The 12500-nt window shown below is 43.1% G+C and overlaps 1 protein-coding gene across 1 annotated transcript in view; it reads right to left on the bottom strand.

The window, feature by feature from the left end:
• Positions 1–12500, bottom strand: part of LOC139923228 (neural-cadherin) — a 153962-nt gene that overhangs the window by 45050 nt on the left and 96412 nt on the right. The gene's annotated exons all lie outside the window — the stretch shown is intronic.

The raw sequence follows: 12500 nt of genomic DNA, 5'->3' as shown, positions 1-12500 counted from the left end.
TGTGTGTGTGTGTGTGTGAGAGAGAGAGCTCTCTGATCTGAAGCTTCACGGTGTTTCTCACGCTCTGTTGGTCTCTTCTCCAGCGACAGCAGAGCAGAGAGCAGAGCAGAGAGAAAGCAAAGTGACAGGAAATGACATGGGGAAGTATATCAGCGCCGCACACACCTGGGGACCGCAGGGGGCCGGCCAATGAGATTTCACAGACACGCTGTCACTGTTATTGACACCCACCCACCCCCCCCCGCTTACCTTCCCATTCAGACCAACTCTGACTAGAGTTGGATAGAATTCCCACTCCTCTCTTCACTCTTAATATGAAATGACTGGGTTTCTTTCACAATAAAAGCCCTGTCATTCTCAACTAAGATAAGATGAATCTTTAATGTGGGGAAACTGGGCCGTTGCAGCAGCAAATAGTAGCAGAATATAGAATATTGGCCACTTTATTAGCCTATCACTCAACATAGTGTATGCTAAAACTTTTAGCATTAAGCCTATTATCACTCAATATATTTTATGCTAAAGTGTTAGCATGGAGCCCACTATCACTCAACATAGTGTATGCTAAAACTTTTAGCATTAAGCCTATTATCACTCAATATATTTTATGCTAAAGTGTTAGCATGGAGCCCACTATCACTCAACACAGTGTATGCTAAAGTGTTAGCATGGAGACTACTAGTGTATGCTAAAACTTTTAGCATGAAGCCTATTAGCACTCAGTAGTCATAGTATTCCCATCATGTCACATGCATATCCTACCAATATGCTGCTTTACAATACACACAGCTCATTGGCTGTTTGATGGCCGTGTGGTGATGTAACAGAATACTATGAATAGTTTATGCTAAAGTGTTAGCATGAAGCATGGCAGCCAATGATCTACCGGGAACACATGGATGATTCTGGTGTTTATGTTCTCATCACTTAACAGCTCAGATGACCAATGGGACAATCTCCCCAACACTTGGTTTATTCTCGGTTTATTAAAGCTTCCAGTAAGTTTGGGATCTAAATCCAACAACAACATTTATCTCCATCTATGAAACCATAACTGTCATCTTGATTTTAATCCGTCAAGGAGTCAAGCCAAAGAGTCAGAGAGCGTCCCGGCTCGCGGTGACGTCACGCCGTCCCACAGCTGTCTGCCGTCAACAACAAAGCTATCCGTCTCTCTAACGCTCCGACGCCGCTCACATCCACAAATGAAAACACACTTTAACCCAAATGACACCGTACAATACACAACTGCATTTCAAAGCCGCCGTCTTCCAAGAATTCGGTGTTCCAGGGGCCGACGCTGCGGTTCAGACCTTCTATGGACATGTGACACTTGAGGAGGAACATTCTGCTGCTGAATGAATTCAGACAGACGAGACGGGAGGAAAGTTCCAGGACTTTTCCAGGACTTTCCAGTGAGTGTTTCCATGACCAAGAAAGGTTATTTGTTTCTGGATTGTTAATGTTGTTTGTGTGAATGTGCTTGCAAGCATGTGTTTGGGTCTGTATGTGTGTGTGTGTGTGTGTGTGTTTGTGTGTGTGTGTGAAAATATTTATGTAAATGTATGTTTATCTGTATGCATTTGTGTGTATGTGTTGGCGTGCATGTGTGTTTATTTTTGTGCATGAGTATGCAAGTGCCTGTCTATGTCAGTGTGTGTGTGTGTGTGTGTCATGTGAGTGTGTGTGTGTGTGTGTGTGTGTGTGTTTGTGTGTGTGTGTGTAAATGGACTGACCTGTACAGCCAGGATCCACCAGCAGCAGAGCTTTTAAGGCTCATGTTGTTCTCTTGTCTGCAGCCAGACCTGGCCTTATGGTGTGTGTGTGTGTGTGTGTGTGTGTGTGTGTGTGTGTGTGTGTGTGCTTTTAAAGCCCTTGTCCTTCCTGGCCGCAGAATCCCAACCTTGCCGGGGAAGGATTGTATTTTCCACGGCTGAATGACGCCACTTCACTACTTCATCTGAGGTTAAGACTACCACACACACATACACACACACACACTCACACGCACAGCTATTTAATGCCACTTGTGATTTTTACCAATTCCTGCAATTTTTCTTCAAAAAACACCTATAACTGCCAATTGTGTCACAGTTTATTGAGAAAACCCAACACAAATTTCTGCTTTTTTGGTCGCAATAATCACATTAAAAAAAACAAATCCTGGAGGAGCTGACTGTATATGAGCACTGATCACACTTTCTCTATGTCTCTCTCTCTCTCTCTCACATACACACACAGTTTGTAATAAATCTCCTAATTCTCTTTAAAACAGACCATTTCTGATGTATAATAATGAGTAGAGAGAGCAGAAACAGATCGGTGGCCTTGGGTGTTCTGCAGAAACAGAACCAGATGGACCGGTGTGCAACATGGCACCCGTTCTGGAGCCCTATTATTTCAAATGGGAAACACTTGAAAATCAAAAAGCCACTGGGCAGAGTAAAACTTCTGAATGCTAGTAACAGTCAGCCTCCATGTTTCTGACAGGAATCCAGTTCAGATCAGGTTCCTCCTCCAGTAAAGGATTCTGGTCCAGCAGCAGGAACTGGACTGGACATTTTCACCTGTTGGTCTCATGAAAAGGTTAGCTAACGCTTCAGTTTAGCAGCTGAAACAGTTAGCTTCAGGTTAGCTTCGGGTTTTGCTCACGGTTCAGTAAATGAAAACTTCTTGTAATGAGTTGAACCATCCGCTTTACTTTACTTTACTTTACTTTACTTTACTTTACTTTACTTTACTTTACTTTACTTTCCACCGTCAAACTTCTTCCTGTTTCCAGTCGTGTCTCCTCCAGCAAACCGGCCGGTAAACAGGTGAACAGTTGTCTTTTCAGCTAGTTCTGGTGTTTTTCTAGTTTTGTATTTTTGACAAGTTCGGCTCTAACCTTTGCCCCCTTGAGTGCTGTCAGGCTTCGTTTCCTCTGGAAGAGACAAGAGAGCGAGGTTCCTGGCGGCCATGTTTCCTCTGAGCTACACAGACACTGAGTGAGAAACGCTGTCCGTCAACCGGCTGAGGAGCCGAGACAGAGAAACGCTCTCAGCTCGGCCTCTCCAATCACCAGAGGAGCTCGTTCTCCTCTCTTCTCCGTCTTTACTAGCCACTTAGCATGTTAGCAAGACCTCTGGGCCCCCCTAACACACACACACACACACACACACACACACACACACACACACACACACGGATAGACACAGACATACACATTCACTGACTTTTTATACACACACTCACACCCCCAACTTCCACTCTCCATGTTGCTTTTCACTTGAGAAACAACCCCCCCCCCCCCCCCCCCCAAACCAGCATCAGCAAGCATTATGGGATTGATACCCCTCTCCCCCCCATTTCCCCTTTTTTACTTCTTCATGTTTGCAATTAGCACCGTTTATAAAATTCACTGATTCTGATTGGCTGAGAGAAAAACAATGAAGGAAGAGACAGAGAGAGAGAGAGAGAGAGAGAGAGAGAGAGAGACGTTAAAATCGTTAAAGTCCTGTTAAAAGGCTGCCAGGCCTGCCTGGCAACCATTATCTGGAAACCTTTCTGAATGGCTGCAATTATCCGTTGTTAACCAATCAAAGAGCAGCGTTAGCAGCCATTAACACCCATAATGCTAATGAAGGTACGGAGAGCAGCGAGGACAAACTTAAGAGGCTTCAGTAGGGGAAAGAAGACAAAAGGTGATTAATGTCTAGATAGAGACAGAGAGGAGAACAGTGATGTCATACTGTGAATAATATCTGGGGACGTTTCGGGTCCAGTTATTCTGGTATAGCATGGTGCATTCATGTTCTATGGGAAAGACAGTAAGCTGAGTTTTTTTCAGCAGTTTTCAGATGCTAAATTCTACTTGGGAACTCGGAGTTTGGCGAATGGTTTTCCTGAATCACTAATAAGGAAATAGCTGTAGTCAAATGTAGGGAATGATTCGTTAATTTCAAATAAAACAAAGTGAAGGATTTTCATAACACGTCATTTTGTATTCACAGCTCTTGAAGTGCCATGGCAGGAAGGACACGGCTACTTGTTGGAATTTTAGTCTGTGGTTGAAATTGCTGTGTGAGAATCAGCATTTCTGCATTAATTTACTGAAAGTACAATAGTAAAGTGAAGTAAAGTAAAATGAAATGTCGTCGCAGTATGTTTTGACAATGTTTACTATTCAACTCCCAGTAGACGGAATTTAGAGCTGAATTTAGGTGACATAATGTCAGGTGAAAAATAAAAACTTCACAATTCAGTCAGTGAGTTCAGGAGATGGAAAGAGAGAGGAGAGAGAGAGAGAGAGAGAGAGAAGAGAGAGTGATAGGGACAGACAGAGAGAAAGAGAGAAGAGACAGAGAGAGAGAGGAGACAGAGAGAGAGAGAGCGATAGAGACAGAGAGAGAGAAAAGAGAGAGAGAGAGAAGAGAGAGAGAGAAGAGAGGGAGAGAGAGAAGAGAGAGAGAGAGAAGAGAGAGAGAGAGAGAGAGAAGAGCGACACTGTCAGTTATCTCAGAAATCGGTGACCTCCAGGGTCTGTGTGTGTGTGTGTGTTTGAGAGAATGCAAAAGAGCGAGTGTGTGTGCTTGAGTGTTTTGTGTGTGTGTGTGTGTGTGTGTCTGTATGAACGAGTGTGTCTTGTCTATGAATGTGTGTATGTATGTGCATGTGTGAGTGACTCACTCAGAAAACGGTGAGCTCTAGGTTGCGTGTGTGTGTGCGTGTGTGTGTGTGTGTGTGTGTGTGTGTGTGTCCCTCCATTAGCTGCTACATGCTGCAGTCAGACCCTGCAGGGACTCAGACTTCACTAACCACACTGGATGCTTTTTCACAGTGACTGACAGCGACCTCTGACCTTCCTCCGGTCGCCGTGACGACGCCAAAATGCTCCTGGATGCTGCAGAGTGCCGCTTATCAAAACTAGAAATAATATTCTGCTGTTGTTGGATTAAAACCCACGTATCTGCAAAAAGCTTTTCAGGGAAGAAGAAATGAACATCTTTTAGCTTTTAACAGGTTTCAAGGGGTCAAAGGTCATGAACGACAGTCAAGTGAAGCTTGTTTCAGCTGTTCTTTTTAATCTCATGGTTGTTATCGTTGTTTCTATATTGCTATGAGTCATTTTATCTTTCTGCTTTCGATTTCATGTTATTAAATTGTAATTCTTTCTCCTTTTTTTGACATTGTTTTTTGCTGCGAAGCGTCTTTGAGCACCTTGAAAAGCACTTTACAAATACTGTTTTTTAATTCTTATTATTCTATTCTGTTATATTCTATTCTATTCTATTCTAACTTCCATTCATCTATGTTCCAAGACATCCAAGTCCAAGTTCCAAGTCATTTTACAAGACAAAGTCTGTCTTATTTTTGCTTGTATTTTTGACTTTGTTTCTTTTGCTTACAATTGTTTTAATCCATTTATTTTATGTAAAGCACTTTGAGTTGCATTCCATGCATGAATAGTGCTATAAAAATAAAGTTATTAGCTATTATTAACTACATAGTTTAACATTGCATCATACAGGTTATGTAAATCAAACCAAATGCTAACTGGAGGGATTACTGTCAGGACGTCCCATCACAGACTGCCTCAGCCTGCAGGTTCAGGTGCAGCATGAGTCCAGAATCCAGACAGACTGGATATGAGGAGCGCTCCTCTTCAGGAGATTAGCTGATCTCCAGGCTGCAGCCGCTCGGCAGCGGGGCTGAGGCAGCGCAGCGCTGAAATAACACTAATGAGAAATCATCTCATTAGACATCAATGCAGTCTGCTGAGGCTAAGCTGATCAGTGTCTGGCATCTCATCCAGCGCAGATTAACGCCCAGAGGAAACCCACTGCTGCGATACAAACCAGCTTTCATTTCAAAATGCTACAAATTAAGATAGACTGATATGTTTCTGAAGGCCAGAACCAATATCAATGTTTTTGCACTGAAGCTGCTGATAGCCGTTTTTCTTTCTTTTTTTTTTGGTGATATTCAGTATCTTTTTGACCATTTTCATGTCAAAAACATTAAAGTATTCAGTGTTTCCTCCAGAGTTTTAGTCTTGTCAGGGGGAAAAGCCTCTGAAGCAGCATTTAGAGCATCATGGGACACTAAAACTCTCCACTGACACACAGACTAATGACATTTTTTTTTAGCATTAGCAGCTCTTTAAGACAGGGCCTGGTATTGAGCAGTATTTCAAAGATATAAGTTAAATGTGACAATACTGCAAGCAAAGGCCTTCAGTCAGATGATAACTTCAGTCATATTTTGTAGTCAATTTCACCATCACAGCAGCAACCAATCTGTAAGATTAGGTGTCACATTTTTCAGATGGTGGACGTTTCATTTTTGCTTCAATGTCTTCATGTTTGTAACAGACTGACAACTGTGTCATCTTTTAAATCACTTCTTAAAACACATTTTTACAGACACAGTCGGCCTATCTGGTCAGCTAACATCACTGTCTTGTTGTTAACACATCTGATTAGCATACTAGCTAACGTATCTAGTAGCAGCTAGCGTTAGACAAGACAGTTTACTGTGTCACAGTAACCAAATCCACCTTATCACACTATTCACTTTTACTGAGAACGTTACTGAATGGATCTACAGCCACACCACAACAAGCTGATCAGCTGAATTCACTTTTATTCACTTATTCACTTTATTAACTAACAGACAATTCTCCAATGTTCCTCCATGATGAAGACACAGCTGCTGGTAGCAGGTTGGTGACGCAACTGCAAAGCGTCTATTGGGTTTTATTTAGCCTATTATTGTTTTATAGCCTCTAAAGCACTTTGTTCTGAACAATGATATGCAAATAGTTTATTATTAAATGCCAAAGGGTGGAAATTTCTCTCTCACCAGAACTATTAGTTACCATCTCTGAAATAGCAGCAGAGAACAGGCTGAACAACAGGAAGAGGAAACAAGAGGAAGTGGGATGATGATGCTGATGAGACAATTACACACACACACACACACACACACACACACACACACAAACAGTCTCCTAAGGGGGAGATGAAGGAGGCCCCTATTGATATGGAGATTTCACACACACACACTCTCTCTCTCACATACACACACACACACACACACACACACACCTCTGTGGTGTCTCCCTCTACCTCGTTAACAATGTAATTAACAGACCTTATTAACGCTGCTAAATTTAAAACAACAGTTCCTCCTCGCTGCAATTAACACAGTGGAGGAGGAACGAAGGAGGGAGGAGGAGAGGAGGAAAGGAGATGAGGAGAGGGGAGGAGAGGGAGGAGAGGAGAGGAGAGGAGAGGAGAGGGGAGGAGAGGAGAGGGAGGAGAGGAGAGGAGAGGAGAGGAGAGGGAGGAGAGGAAAGGAGAGGAGAGGAGAGGAGATGAGAGGAGAGGAGAGGGAGGAGAGGGAGGAGAGGAGAGGAGAGGGGAGGAGAGGGAGGAGATGAGAGGAGAGGAGAGGGAGGAGAGGAGAGGAGAGGAGAGGGAGGAGAGGAGAGGAAAGGAGAGGAGAGGAGAGGAGAGGGAGGAGAGGAGATGAGAGGGAGGAGATGAGAGGAGAGGAGAGGGAGGAGAGGAGAGGAGAGGAGGGCGGACTAGGCCTGGATTAACAAGTAGAGAAGAGAAAGAGAGAGAGAGAGAGAGAGAGAGAGAGAGAGAGAGAGAGAGAGAGAGAGAGACTTCATACTGGCTTTTGAATGTGTATAGCTGTATGTTCTCAATTTTGGAACTGTTATGTTAATAAAGACATTAGTGATGAAGTGCTGCTGTATAATACTGTCTGTTTTCAACCCAATGAATCATCTAAATATGGTTTGAATGGATAAACTGGTGATTGTTGGAGTTTGAAAATTGACATTTTATAAACTGTTTTGGCAAAATTCTGTCTGATAAACAGTCATGCCAATAAAGTTATGAAACTGAAAGAGAGCGAGAGAGACAGAGAGAAAGAAAGAAACGGAGACAGACAGAAAGAGAGAGAAAGAGAGAAAGACAGAAACAGAGAGAGAGAGACAGAGAGAGAGAGACAGAAACAGAGACAGAAAGATAGAAACAGAGAGAGACAGACAGAAAGAGAGAAACAGAGAGAGAGAAAGAGAGAAACAGAGAGAGAGAGACAGAGAGAAAGAGAGAAACAGAGACAGAGAGAAAGACAGAGAGAGAAACAGAGAGAGAAAGAGAGAAACAGAGAGAGAGAGAAAGAGAGAAACAGAGAGACAGAGAGAAAGAGAGAAACAGAGACAGAGAGAAAGACAGAGAGAGAAACAGAGAGAGACAGAAAGAGAGAAACACAGAGACAGAGAGACAGAGAGAAACAGAGAGACAGAGAGACAGAGAGAAACAGAGAGAGAAAGAGAGAGAGAGAAAGAGAGAAACAGAGACAGAGAGAAAGACAGAGAGAGAAAGATAGAAACAGAGAGAGACAGAAAGAGAGAAACAGAGAGAGACAGAGAGAGAGAGAAAGAGAGACAGAGAGAAAGAGAGAAACAGAGACAGAGAGAAAGACAGAGAGAGAAACAGAGAGAGAAAGAGAGAAACAGAGAGAGAGAGAAAGAGAGAAACAGAGAGACAGAGAGAAAGAGAGAAACAGAGACAGAGAGAAAGACAGAGAGAGAAACAGAGAGAGACAGAAAGAGAGAAACACAGAGACAGAGAGACAGAGAGAAACAGAGAGACAGAGAGAAACAGAGAGACAGAGAGACAGAGAGAAACAGAGAGAGAAAGAGAGAGAGAGAGAAAGAGAGAAACAGAGACAGAGAGAAAGACAGAGAGAGAAAGATAGAAACAGAGAGAGACAGAAAGAGAGAAACAGAGAGAGACAGAGAGAGAGAGAAAGAGAGACAGAGAGAAAGAGAGAAACAGAGACAGAGAGAAAGACAGAGAGAGAAACAGAGAGAGACAGAGAGAAAGAAAGACAGAAACAGAGAGAGATAGAGAGAAAGACAGAGAGAAAGACAGAAACATAGAAAGAGAGACTGATGAAGGGAGGAAAGTGTGTGAGAAAGAGAAAAGGAATGAGAAACATGAGTTATCTTTTCATCTTCAGACTCATGTTTCTCATTCCTTTTCTCTTTCTCACACACTTTCCTCCCTTCATCAGTCTCTCTTTTACTATGTTTTGTCTTTCTCTCTGTCTTACATCATCCTATCATCTCATTGTTTCTGTCTTTCTCTTTCTCTCTGTCTCTCCTCAGTCTTCTCTCTCTGTCTTTCCTCTCTGTCTCTGTTTCCTCTCTCTCCTCCCTCCTGACTCCATCCCTCCTTCCCTCCCTCTCCCACTCCTCCCTCTCTCCTTTCTCCTTCCTACTCTCTCTTTTCCCCCCTTCCCTCCTATCGGTTGCTTTCTCCCTCTCCTCCCTCAATTTTATTCCTCACTCCCTTGACTCCCTCTTTAACTCTCCTTCCCTCCTTCCCTCCCTCTCACCCTCCATCCTTCCTACCCTACCTCCCTCCTTCCCTCTCTCTCTCTTCCCTGTCTGTCGCTCTCTCTCCTCCCTCCCTCCATTTTATTTCTCCCTCCCTCTCATTAATTCTCCTCTCTCGCTCTGTCTTTCTCTCCTCTCCGTCATTTACTCCCCTCCTCCCTCCGTTTCTGACTCCTTCCCTACTCTCTCTCTCTTTTCCTCCCTCTTCTCTCTCTCTCTCTCTCTTTTCTTCCCTCTCTCCCTCCATCATAAACAGTATCTGTCAGGTTGAACACAGTAATTAAGCCTCTATCTTTCTGAGGTGATGGAGTCCATTGTGAAGCAGGTATAATTATCTCTCTCTCTCTCTCTCTCTCTCTCTCTTTGTCTGTCCTGACTGACAGATAGAGCTGTGGGTGGGAAACCTCCATTCATCATCATCATCATCATCATCATCATCATCATCTTCATCATCTTCTTCACCATCTTCTTCTTCCTGCTGTATTCTCAGTGATAAAAGTGGAATGGAAGAAGAGGGAAGATTCTAAGTGATGGAACTAGCCTTACATGTGCTGCACACACACACACACACACACACACACACACACACATATATACACATATATACACTTGCACACACATGCATGCACATGCACACAGCCACACATATGTGTACACAGTACACTTGCCCACACACATTTAGACACATGCTTACAGACACACACATACACACACACACACACACACACACACAGTTCCACATACACTGCGCATGCACATACACACATTTGCAAACATATGCTTGCACACAGACACTTAAGTTCACGTAAACACCGCACACGCACACACACACACACACACACACACACACACTTGCAGACATATAACCCAGTTTCACACCTACACTTACACGCACACACATACACTCCGCACACATACAATCTCTCTCTCTCTCTCTCTCTCACACACACACACACACACACACACACACACACACACACACACACACCCTACAACTGTTTGAAAACTGTCTAACCTCCACAAAATCAAGCAGCTGGAGGGAAAAACTCCTCCACCTTCTAATCCAACGGCTTTGGAAACGAGAGCAAATTAGGACGGAGGGATGGAGGGATCAAAAGAGAGAAAACACTGGAGGTACTGGAAAACCCTGTGTGTGTGTGTGTGTGTGTGTGTGTGTGTGTGTGTCGGTGTAAGCAAGTCAGGTGAAACAGACTCGAGGCGAGTTTGTTGTTTGCTCTGCAGAAAATGTTTGGAAGCGCTCGGCTAAACGTGCTGATGATGGGAGAGAGAGAGAGAGAGAGAGAGAGAGATGGATGGTGGGAGAAAAGAGAGAGAGATGGAGAGAAAGAAAGAGAGAGAGTTTTTCTCGCCGGCCTCCTCAGGGCGGCTAGAAATGGATGAGAAGGAGGATGTTGACGAACGAAAGACGAAAGACACTTTTACTCCTGCAGGAGGGAAGGATTTAAGTTCAAATTTCTCTTTTTCTCCCTCTCTCTCTCTCTCTCTCTCTCTCTCTCTCTCTCCCTCTCTCTCTCTCGCTCCATCTGTTCTCCCTCTCTCTTGCACATTTTACACTTTTCATTTTAGTCATATATATATATAATATAACAAATATAAACTTCAATTCCTATATTAGCAACATTGCAAGCAACCAACAGTGAGGAGGTCAGGGGTCAGAGGTCACAGCAGCCTGACATTAGATGGAACAAATATCCCTGTGATCCTGCAGAAACAAACAAAATGAAACAAACAAAACGAAACAAAACAAAAAAAAATCTCCCTACCCGCCCCAACTCAGAGCAACGCCAATTTTGCCCTTTTAAAACCAATTTCATGGAATTTTATTCATCATTATATCATCATCATATCATATCATTATCATTATAACACATTTATAACGTCCATCTGAAACTGGAAAAAAATTATTCCAGTGATCACAAAAACAGCTCAGTTCTGTTCACATTAGATGAGGAGATTTGCCAGGAAAGCCTCCTGAAGAGAACTGGATATATATAGAGCGCTTTGAGCTGTTCAAGGAACTTACTAACAAACACAACAGTAACAATTAGCATGAACTGAGGAATCCTTCAGAGAGTATTTTTATTGCACCAGTTTATTGCTCTAATTGCTCACATTGCTTTGTTACAAGCCTGCACACTGAACCCACTGGATAGATGCTGCACCTCAGAGTCTCCTGCCGGCCTCCAGCAGTCCAGATCAGACCACTATCTGCATTACAGAGAGACAAAGTATACTGGCACAGAAGAAACCGGCCTCTTTTCTACAAAAAACCCTTCGGAAGGAATTAAATTGAGTGGCTTACCTACAAGATACTGAGGACATTGTTATATACTACGTAAACAAAACAACATCAGAGGAAATATCACATCTACTGTTATATATACTAACAGTACTTTATATTTAAAATGTTTGGAAGCGCTCGGCTAAACGTGCTGATGATGGGAGAGAGAGAGAGAGAGATAGAGAGAGAGAGAGAGAGAGAGAGAGAGAGAGAGAGTACTTATAAATACTGTCATATAAACCAATTCACCAGAAGGCAGGACATCTTTGTCAGTTTACTGTCTGTTGCCCTGTGACTTGAATTCTGGAAGCTGTTCACATTTTGCACAATGTGTTTTGAAAATCCCTTTCAGTTATGCTAGCTTGCTGTGCCAGTTATGCTAGCCAGGCTAGCTAGCAAGTTAAAGCTGAATTGTGTTGCCGGTGCTAAATGACAATTTCCAAATACACAGAAAAATATAACGAAAAAGAAATGTACTGGTATGCTCTGCGTGTATAGGGTGACCACATTTTCAAACCCCCAAACCGGGACCCTTAAGTATACCGCACATTCATGCACACGCACATGTATGCGCTTATGCACGCACCATAGGTGTTTTCATCAGGATGGGGGACAATTACTTCAGCGCTTAGCACACCTAGTGACTGCACCTTTCAACACCATGGACAGAGCCTCAGCAAACGAAAAATGATGTTTTGTCTCCAAAAATCCACCAAAACATTCAGACGCGTGGTGCATTGTTTATGTTTTTTGATTGGGTTAGGTAATAATGAGCGGGACAGAACATGATAAACGTCT

This window comes from Centroberyx gerrardi, chromosome 12 (assembly GCF_048128805.1).
Source record: "Centroberyx gerrardi isolate f3 chromosome 12, fCenGer3.hap1.cur.20231027, whole genome shotgun sequence".
Lineage (NCBI taxonomy): Eukaryota > Metazoa > Chordata > Actinopteri > Beryciformes > Berycidae > Centroberyx > Centroberyx gerrardi.
The sequence above is the reverse complement of the archived record's forward strand: the minus strand, read 5'-3'. Positions and strand labels throughout refer to the sequence as shown.